We start from the raw sequence: 10,359 nt of genomic DNA on the forward strand, positions 1-10,359 counted from the left end.
GCCTACGAAGTTGGTCACTGGAAACCGGGACTGGTGAAAATGTGCAGATTCTTGCCCTGCAGACACTAGGGATCTGGTGCTGGGCCAGAAAATTCACCCACAGTTAGGATGTCAGAGGGAGATGTAAGTAAACGTTGGCACCCTAATCATTAGTTTCTGGCTAAACAAAAGTCAACCGACAGAGCACAAAGCAACAGACCTAATGAACCCGCCTTCTTGTAAAATGAGGGCTAATGGCTATATTCTGAAAGTTTTCTTAAGTAGATTTATTTTTAAAGGCTGAATGCAATTTTAAAATGCATAATTACAGGGCAGAGTAATCAAAAGTGAGTGTGCAATTATTCTGCTTGTATAAATGGTTGAAGAAATCATGAACTTTCCCAGCTAGAGGGCTGTCGACCTGTAAAATGTAAAAATGTACATGTAAAGCTGTGAAACTTCTCACTTGAGTACAGTATTTTCTTCTTTCCTCCTTTCTTCCCTCTGCAAATACCGTAAGTTCTTATTCTGGCCTTGATGTGAGGACAGCACGAACTCTTCTCTTTCTGATAAACCCAAACAGAAAAGCAAATATAAACGGAAAGGCAGATAAGAAGTGGAGGTCTACACTTTCCAGGGTTTCACCCTCAAATCCCCCGCCGAGGTTGGCAAAACAAAGATGCTGCCCCCTACTACAGTGACTTGTGAGTGGAAAGAAAGTCTTGCCTATCTGTCATAGGGACCCCAAAATGAATTCCTAAAAAAGCAACGCTGCTCTAACAGCAACTGAATCAGAAAGCAGAGAGGCAACCTCGGCCCTGTGGCTCCGGCCAGGCTCTGCTCCCAGTAAGACCACTCTCTGGGAAACTGAGTTTCCCTCTCGATTTCAGTTTAATCCCTAAGAAGTTCACCCGGCCCTGCAAACAACATGCTCAGAAACGCAGCGGCCTCTTAACCCTTACCTTTTTAAAGCGTACTTAAGGTGCGCACTTCGCTTAAGGAAATATTTTTGCAAACACTTTCACTGGATAAGTCTTTTACTCGCAAACTTTCCTGGGCAAAATCTCCAGAGGAAGTTTCACATTAAGGCAACAACCAACAAAGCTTATTTTTGTAATATGTGGCTCTTTAACAGTGCCAGTATGTTCTCACTTCATTTAGTTATAAAATATAAAAGTGTTTGGTTTTCAATTTTTCTAAATTACTTGCAGGGTACAAGGTAGGGGTGGAGATGGTGAGAAGGGGATCCTTATGCCATCTGGCGGTGCCATGTGGAACTTCGCTGAAGAAGCCAGATTTACTGGCCATCTGTGCCTAGAGCGGGTTTCTCCAGGGAAAGGCTCTGTAAATCTCGTCCTTTTTAAATCTAGGGGAAAACAGCGCCTTCGTTGAGGATTAATTTAAAGAAAGCGGGAAATAGGGAAATTCCGTGCGTTGGAAGTCCATTTAGATTTCTACATGAACTGTCCATATGTGTGCACTACATAATTCTTATTTTTTTATTTTTAAAAAAGGGATAATTTATATTCCAGTGACAAGTTTGGGAAAGGCCAAGGCAAGCAATTGAGTTGAACAGTATGTAGCGTTTACTTAGACCTTGCCGACGTCTGTGCAATATCCACCACTGAACACGTGGGGTCGTACTCAAGTCTCTCCGGCCCCCGGTAATGTGACTCCCTTCCTTTATTTGCATGAATCGCCTGGATTGGGTGTCAGGTTTTTAAAACGTCAAGGTTTACGTCAAATTGTTGTCAACCAATCAGCATCCTACTTTGGCATGATTGGTTTCTACTGTAGGTGTCAATCATCCAAAATTTGCATACTACTTCTCAGGCCGCCGGGAGCTTGTCAGTCGGCTGTGGCAGCTGGAAGAGAAGGAATCGGACGGAGAAGAATGAAAAATCACTTTGCTTTAGCAAAGCGAAAGAAAAGTATTCTTTTCCTCATTATTTTTAAATAAATTTAATTGTATATTTACCTAATAAAATAAAGATACTCAATTAAACAAAAATAAGCAACTATCAAAGATGTTTACTAATTTTCATAATGTTTGCTGGTTTCAATAAGTAGTCAAAGCAATAATAAAACACAAAAATATGACTGCTGATAATTTTATGTCATAAATGACCATTTTAAAACTAAAAATGAACCTGGGGTTTCTAAATAAAACTACCGTGGTAGCGTAAAAACACTGCTTTCAATACTTGGGCATGCTGAAAGTGCTGCATCCTAAGATAAATAATACACCAAGGGGGGGATTTCAAAGAACATTATTTTGCTTTGAATAATCCTGTATTTCTGTCACTTTGCCCTTTTTATTTATTTACCGTGAACTCACAGACAGGATATTACTTGGAGTGTCTGAAATACTTGTGTTCGTACATTTCTCATCTTACACATACCCACACACACCAAAATAAAAAAACAAAGAAGAGAATCTCAGGGCCTGAGAAGTCATTACCGGTTTTAAAATTCAGAATTCGTAAAACCGAAGCTCTAATTTGTCAGCTACAAAATTCTTCTAGAACCACTGTAATTTAGAGTATGTGCAGAACTATAAGATGTTTATTATTTCCTTAAAATATGTGTGAGTACAAACCAACGAGTTAACAGCTTATAATAGGAAAGCACTCTCCAGCCTTCTGCCCATCTCCATCACGCCGCGGAAACTTGTCTGAAAGGAGAATTTGGATGCAACAGGGCAACGGAGCGACGTTTCTCCTCTGCACTAAACCAGCCCTCGCCTCTGAAGAATTTTGTAGTAGGCGTTCACTAGCACTGAGATAAACTGGAATTATTTCCACAGCATTAACCGAGTTAGGAAGTTTTTGTCAAACTTTGCATTTAACGAATTTTTTCCATCGGCATTTTATCTTTGCCACCATCGTTTTACTGGTTGCTGCATATTCCTAGTTTTCTTTCTTTTTCTTTTTTTCCTGCTCTTATTCTGCCTTTCTTTGCTTTTTTTTTTCTCTCCCTCTCTCTCTCTTTTTTTCTCCCAGTTAAGGATTGTCACAGTGTGCCGGGTGTCTTTGTAAGTTCGTCCCTGGTCTGCATGATTACAAGAGGCTGATATATGTGTACCTGTGCCTACAGGGGAACTGAACAGGGCTAAGTGAGTGCTGAGAGGAGGTGGGGGAGAGGTGTGTGCTGCAGATGAAGGTACGGCTGGGATGCGAAGCGGATTTAGTGTGTGCTTTACAAGGAATACACAAATCAACACAGCGCTCAAATTAAATCTCTTCTTGAGGGGCTTAAGTATTTTCCTCAGGAAGAGTAAAGCATGCCTTCTAGTTCTACTTCCTCCCCAGTTAGCCAGCTGCTGGAGAGCCCCCTCAGTAAATTCCTTCCAGATCGACTTCAGTGTGGGTGAGAGCGCAGTCTGTGACTACCAGCGCTTCTGACTCAGCGGAAAACGCCGGCAAAGAGGACTACACCTCACCGCGCGGGCAAGAGCTGCCTCAGCTCCAGCACTTACAGCCACCACCGTCACCGTTGCCCCGCCACCACCACCTTCGCTCCCTCAACCCTGCCACACACACGCGCGCGCGCGCACACACACACACACACACACACACACACACGTACGCGCGCACGCGCGCGCAAACACCTCTCCCTGCTGTCAATCATACATGTGGGCCATATGGCGCATGCGCACTGGTGGACTCCGGCCCCCACCGACCCTACGCCCTGTCTCTACGTCTGGGTCCAGGCGGACCAATAAGAGAGCGGATTCGGGGGCGGGCCACAAGGAAGTAGCCAATGAGAGCGCGGTTGGAAGCCAGGGCTAGAGAGGAGTAAATCCTTCTGTTGTCTGCGTTCAGCCGCCCCGCGATGATTTACGCGTCCTTTTTATTATTTGTAACACTTTGGGAAGTTATTAAAAGGAAGATCTACTGCTTCCTCCTTTTGGGGTGGAACTGGATGGCAATATTTGTCACTGGCCCTTAATAGGGAAGAGTGTGGCGAGGTGGAGGGCCGTTGGAAGCTGGGTTTGTTTGTGTGGGTCCTGTGTTTTATTACAAGACACATTATCCTTTTCATTACAAGCTGTAGACAGGGCCAACTTCGAAGGTCTTCGTGGCCGAGTGATCTTGGATCATTCAGGTAGCTGAAACCTGATGCCTTCTGAGTTTCGTGTCCGTACTCTTGGTATTGGGAAGAGCCTCTCAGGAAGGTGTTGCAACTTTTGATTGTACCAGAAGGAAATAAGCAAACTCCCATCACCCCCACCCCCCATTCCTCGCCTTAACACGGAGTAAACTTCGGCCTTTTTCCGCTTGGATGCTCATTAAGAGTTAGTTGACTTTGTAGCGGATGCAATAAAATTTGGATGGTTTCGGCCCCCAAACAATCCTGGTTTCTGTTTTCCTCTCTCCCCAGCCACACCCCCAAGGAAATTGCCTTTTCAGCAGGCGCCTGCGGGAAAGAACCGCAGGAGACAGATTCCCTTTAGAGACCTGCATGGGGAGGAGGGGGATATGGAAATAAAGAGGGCCAAGGTAAGAGTACAGAGCGGCCAGAGAGGACTTTCATGTTTGGGTGTAAGATTTCTGACCAACTAGGGGGGAAATCCACAAACCTGCAGTACCTGGTGGATGCGCTGAAAAGTTAGCTCTCACCTGCAGAGTTACTCAACCCTCATGCGCTTCTGCTCGGCCAGGAAGGGCCAGTCTCCGAGGGTGCAATAAGTATGGGTATTGAAAGGGAAGTAGGAAACAGCCAAAGAAAAGAACGGAAACAAATTTTCTACTCTCGACCTCCAAACCAAAACGCACTTTCAAACGTAAAACACAGTTCCAAGAAGACTGGGATGTAGGGAGTATGCTATGCCTCTGTTCAATAGGTCACTGTCAGGAACTTCAGTCTCTGGTGTCCAGATATTTTTACTTGAAATTAAGAAAATCAGCGCAGGAGGGGTTACTGAAGGATAAAGTGGGGGTGACGAGAGACCAAAGGAGGAGGAGGGGGGTAGAAGGAACCAAGAACAGTTTGATCGCAGGACTAGGCTGAAGGAAAACAAAACCGTGAACTTCAAAGCTCAGGCCTAATCCCCCTCAGGTTAATTTCTGCTTCCTAAAAAGTTTGATCAGCGTCATAAATCACTCGGTCTACCCTTGCCGGTCCTGCCTAGTTCCCCAAGGTTCTCTCCCCGCAGCCCGCTGCAGGGGCGGAGGGTGAGTCTCCAGCCCAAGACCATCTGCGGCCTCCCGGGGCAGGAGGGCTCCAGGGACTGGGTGGGCGCAAGGATGAGCGAGAATCCGCGTGCGGGGGAAGGGGGGAGGCGAGGGTCTAGGGAAGGTGCTGGGAGTGGTGCGGGCCAGACTATGGAGAGGTCCCGTGCAGATGCAGTTTCCATTCCGTCCGACCTTTAAAAAAAAAAAAAAAACCTTCAAGTGTGTCTGGCGTGCTGTTTGAAGAAGGTTACAGCGTGTTTAGAGATTTGCAAAGCTCTGCCGAGCAGTAAAGATTAGAAAGGCCTGCCTGAGATTTGTCAAATGACTTCCGGTAGCAGAGCCTTCAGTAAACCCGGCGGGTCCGGCAGCCTCAGATCTTGGCTCGATAGGGGCCTGTAACTCCAGGCTTCATGGCGAGGAATTGGTACGGCCCCACCAGGCGCGCTGCGAGGAGGATGGGCCGGGCCGGGGACCCGTGGAGGATCAGCCTCCAGTCCCGAGGAGGTCCCCGTTTTTTGGCTGGAGTGACGTAGAGTAAAAGCCAAGTCGTGGACCTTTCTATTGGCCTTTCCGTGCAGAAAGCCCTAGATGTAGACCAAGCGCTAATTTCGTAAATTTGTAAACCAACTGGACTGAAAGGCGGGGCGAAATGTCACCTAGATAAGTCTGACCCTCCCTAAATGAAAGCCAACCTGGATGAGGCCAGGGAGTGAAATGGCTGGGGAAGGCCACACAGGCCTTCATTATAAGAGTCCACGTTTCTCAGCAGCAACGATAATGTTTTAAAACAAAGCAAAACAACATTGTCAAAAATCTAGGAGACAGTGATCACTGTGGTCAAGGGCGCTCAGTGGGCCGCAGTTCATAGGAATGCTGGGTTTCCCAGATTCCCCCCAGACGGGCATTGCTTTCCTCTAGGAATGACAGTTTCCGCCTTGGCTCGCCCCAGAGGTGCGCATCAGAGCCAGCGCAGGAAGCCACTATCTGTCACAAAACTGACCACACCATTCTGGTTTACACGGAGCATATAGCTTGGGGCCACCCGGCTAAAATGAATAACTGAAGAGAAATTGTTGGTCAAGAAAAACAAAAGAAAAAATATATAATAAAAGGGGGTATCTATTGTTGGACGTCAGTCGGGTCCCTCCACACACGGGAAGATGAGGGAGAGATGTTAATGCCCCTGGGTATTAGGTACAAAGAAGCACAAAAAAAGAAAAAGAAAAAGAAAGAGAGAGAGAGAAAGAGAGAAAGAGGTCAAGTCTTCTAGAATTTGTTACCCTAGATGAATAATTACTAAGACTCACACACGCAGATGTTTTTTTCGTGAAAAAGAGATTAATATGGTCTATCCGTAATATGACACACACACCCTGGGGTTATATTTCCACGTTTTAAAACACAAAACAACTAAAGTTGATCGGTGATGGACATGTTTTTAACGGTTTAAATATTTTATGATGGACCAGTGAAAAGAAGAGTTAAATCGAGACACAATTGACTGGGAATTTGATTATTTTCCCCCATTTCTGAAGGGGAAATAATCCCTTTCCCAAAATAAAGTTATACCATTGGTAAAAATAGCGCAGAGGACCTTGAGAATTAAATACAGCGGAACAACAACAAAGAAAAGACTATGTGTTGCATTGAGGCAAAAAATAATGAAATTCAAAGGCAAATTAAAAGAAAGCAATGAGGATTTATCTGAAGAACCGCCACGGGCAGAGGAGCCACATCTTGTCCCAGATGTCAGACTTCCCTGCAACTTAATCCACGCGTTTCCACTTTGGTTTCTGAACCGAAGGAGAAGTGCCGGGAAGGAAGCGCCCGCAGTCCTGCGGTACAGGGCTGGTGCAGCCTCTGAGTGCGTGTGTGAACTCTGCCAGGAAGCTGTGAGAGCCAGCCCAGGATTCAGTGACCCTGTTTCCCAACCCACAAGGACAAGTACATGGTTTTCTCTCTTATCAATTCCAGCCCCGCACAACCAAGTGAAAGCAAATGCATTGGACCTCTTCGGAATTAAAATGAATTGCTAAAACCACTGCCTGCTCTTTCCGGGGCCCAGGCCTGTCTCAACTCGTGGTATTTACATTCCTAGAGGCCCTGCGGAGGAACACGTCGAGGCACGGATGGTCGCAGAGCTGCGAGCCTTGAACCCGGCCTCCAGTCCCAGAGTGAAAATTTTTTTAAGATCTGGTTCTCTCTCCGCCTCCTCTGTGGAAGGACTTGGGGGCATTCATCAAGTCTGTAATGTTTATTCATTGTTGTAGTACCGAGCTTTCCAAACGAATAGGAACCTTTTACATCCGTTCCTTGCACAGATATTTATTATCTGTAGGAATATTTAAGGGGCTGTACTGGGCCGGCCACCTTTGACAGGGGCCATCACCTCACACTCCAGGGTAATGGACCACACTGCGGCTGCATTTAATTTATTGGGGTGAGAAGTTGCTGCGGGAGGTTTCCAAAGGGGGTCTTTGTCACGAAGAGAGAGGCTCTGGTCCAACCTCGTAGGTGCTTAGAAGATTATATTTTGGCCTAGGAATAACACAACCAAACACAACTCAAAATATGAAAGACGTTTCCTGAAGGTGTGGGTTCTGATACCGGAGTTCACAGATATTTAGGAGTCTATGGACTGGCCTTAGGCGGTCAGGAACTCCCCGAAATGAAATGCTGAATTTTGGGTGGCGGTCATGTAGTTCCTTAACTTTTTTTTTTTTTCAATTAAATTCTGAAAAGATTTTGTGACTACCATCCACAGATGAAGAAAAAAAAATCATTAAAAAGTCATAGTTGAAAATTACACCGAGGGCTCGGAAGTTTTGCATTGAGCCTGAATAGAGGAAACCTGAGAAGCTGGTATAATTAACAACGCAATAGGCACGATTTTTCACTTGCTTTAAGGCAATATATCAAAACGAGCATTACTGAAATCCTTTAAAAAGCCATGCTATTGTGATAAACTCAAGGGAGCTCAGGGACAAGGCAACCGGCTACCTGGTGTTAATATCAATGCGTTTTTAAACCAAAATGTTTCATGACTCAATTTTCCCTCTAAACTTCAAGGCAACCCAAGCTCTCTTAATATTGTCATTAACCACGGCCCAGAGAGGGAACTCGATCCGATGTGGTTCTAAAACAAAATGGGATATTAACCGTGTTTGTTTTCACTTTGATCCATAGGAAATAGGTCCTGCGCCCTGTGACCCATTAAACTAATAAGATTATACACATCAGCAGAGCGGAGGTTCTAATTGTTTCCATCTGTCCCAGATCTTCGCATTTTAAAAATTGATGAAAATAAGACATGAGTTACAAAAAGAAAATATATTGAGAGTGAAAATGTGACAAAGCTGAGCCCCTCGGACCACACATGCAACCAATTACTGAAAAAATAAATAGAGGTATATGGTGTGGCGCTTTTGGAAGAAGAAAAACCGAAGCAGGAAATATAATCATTGAATTGATCTGCGGGTACTCACACATTTCATAAAACTAACACTTGCTTGAAAACACCAGCCAATCAGAAGCGTTTCCGGAAGACACTCTACACCTCTCCGCCTCTTCATAAATATTTAAACCTCTTCTTTCTAGATTTGTCATTTAAATCTACTAGGGAATGTGCCTCAAGGGCTCATCTTTCACTGGGTCGCTCACACAGAGGTGGGGCGAGAGGGAGGAGGCGCGTTAGCCCTGCGCTCTCATTTGCTTAAACTGCCTTCTTTACGTCATTGTAAGGCTAAGCCAATCCGTGAAGCTCACTTTGACAAGCTCCCCGCCCCTAATTTCGCCTATCACAGCCAGCCTAAGCCAATAGGGTGGCTGCATGTAAATGAGAAACCGCGAGCGTCTCTTCCCCCGGCCCCGGCTCCGCCCAGTTTCCCGCCTCTTCCCGGCGAGTACAGACTCCAGCTGAGTGGGAGGGGCCTGGTTGCGGGCGGAGCGCAGAGGAGGAAGGGCACGAGGAAGAGGCGGAGCGTGCCGAGGAGCGTGGAACTAGGTTTGCGGCTTGCTTCCTTCCTCGGCCCCACCTCCCGCCGGGCGGGATGCTGTTTGATCATTGGCTGGATTAATAAAGAGGGCGGGTTATTTTGCATAAATAGTGGGCGGGCGCCCAGGGTTGCTTTGTAACTCGAGAACCGGGTGTCCCGCCTGTCTCCCGGGGGGTATGGGCGGGTCGGGGGTGGGTCCCCGCCAGCCTCGCCAGACTGAGCCAAGGGCCTGAAGGAAACAAATGGCTTTCTGAAAAGATTCGTCTTAATTAGCCCTTTAAAGAGAATTCTGTTTCTAAACGCATTTTTTTCGTTGGTTCTTACAAGCCGTTAAGAATTGTATCATGAAATAAGTAGAGATTACCAATCTATCCGCCCCAAAATTAATTTTCTTTTAATCTGTGTAAGGGCCACTGCTCCTGGCTGCCGGTGTGTGAAGGAAAATTTTTGTGCAATAAAAATTAATCCTTCACTAGAATTCATTTTTTCCTTTACTATGAGTTCCCTGTCTTCCTAATTTTCCACTAGCAGAGCTAGAGAGATCCGAGTTGCGCTGAAGCAGAGAAAGGACGGAAAATTCTTTCAGGCTAAGCATTTATGAATTGCTTATGAATGATGCAAGTGTTAAAATTGTTTCCAACAGTAAAATGCCCCAGGGATACTCGGTTGACAGTTTTTTAATAAGAGAATTCTTCTTGTGATTGATTTGATCTTTTCTCTCTCTCTTTTTATTTTTTACAAAAATTTTACCTCTGTTTTAGGTCGAACTGAACATAGACGTACCTTTTTCACGATTTATGAAATAAGATGTCAAGTGATAAATAACTGGAAAATGAAAGGATAAACACGATCTTCAGGAACCTAAGTTTTAAAACATATTATCTGCACGTTTATACTGGATAACATTTTTACAGTTTTCAGAAAAGTAATTATGGTAGTTTGTTTGCTCCAAATTAAATTTGGGAGTCTTTGTTCCTTAATTTGAATTACATTTTAAAATCGAGTTGTCAACAAGGCCGTTTCACGGGGAAAAAAAAAAAAAGCAAGAAAGAATTACTTCTTTTGGCAGGCTATGGGCCTTTATTTAAACAGAAATTAAAATTCACAGCCAAAATTCTGTCTCTCCACTGGAAAACAAATTACACCTTTCTGATTCGGCAATTTCTGTTCCTCCAGCACAGAAATGATAGAGGATTCCAAAGAATTTC

General features: G+C 45.0%; 1 long non-coding RNA gene across 1 annotated transcript; it reads right to left on the bottom strand.

The window, feature by feature from the left end:
• Nucleotides 1-263: 263 nt before the first annotated feature.
• On the bottom strand, nt 264-8,851 carry LOC105475723 (uncharacterized). Its single transcript, XR_983601.2, has 4 exons — nt 8,642-8,851; nt 1,570-1,844; nt 494-545; nt 264-400 (listed from the first exon to the last, which is right to left on the bottom strand). It is a non-coding gene; the product is annotated as an uncharacterized lncRNA (long non-coding RNA).
• Between the last annotated feature and the right edge of the window lie 1,508 nt (nt 8,852-10,359).

Source organism: Macaca nemestrina, chromosome 4, assembly GCF_043159975.1.
Source record: "Macaca nemestrina isolate mMacNem1 chromosome 4, mMacNem.hap1, whole genome shotgun sequence".
Lineage (NCBI taxonomy): Eukaryota > Metazoa > Chordata > Mammalia > Primates > Cercopithecidae > Macaca > Macaca nemestrina.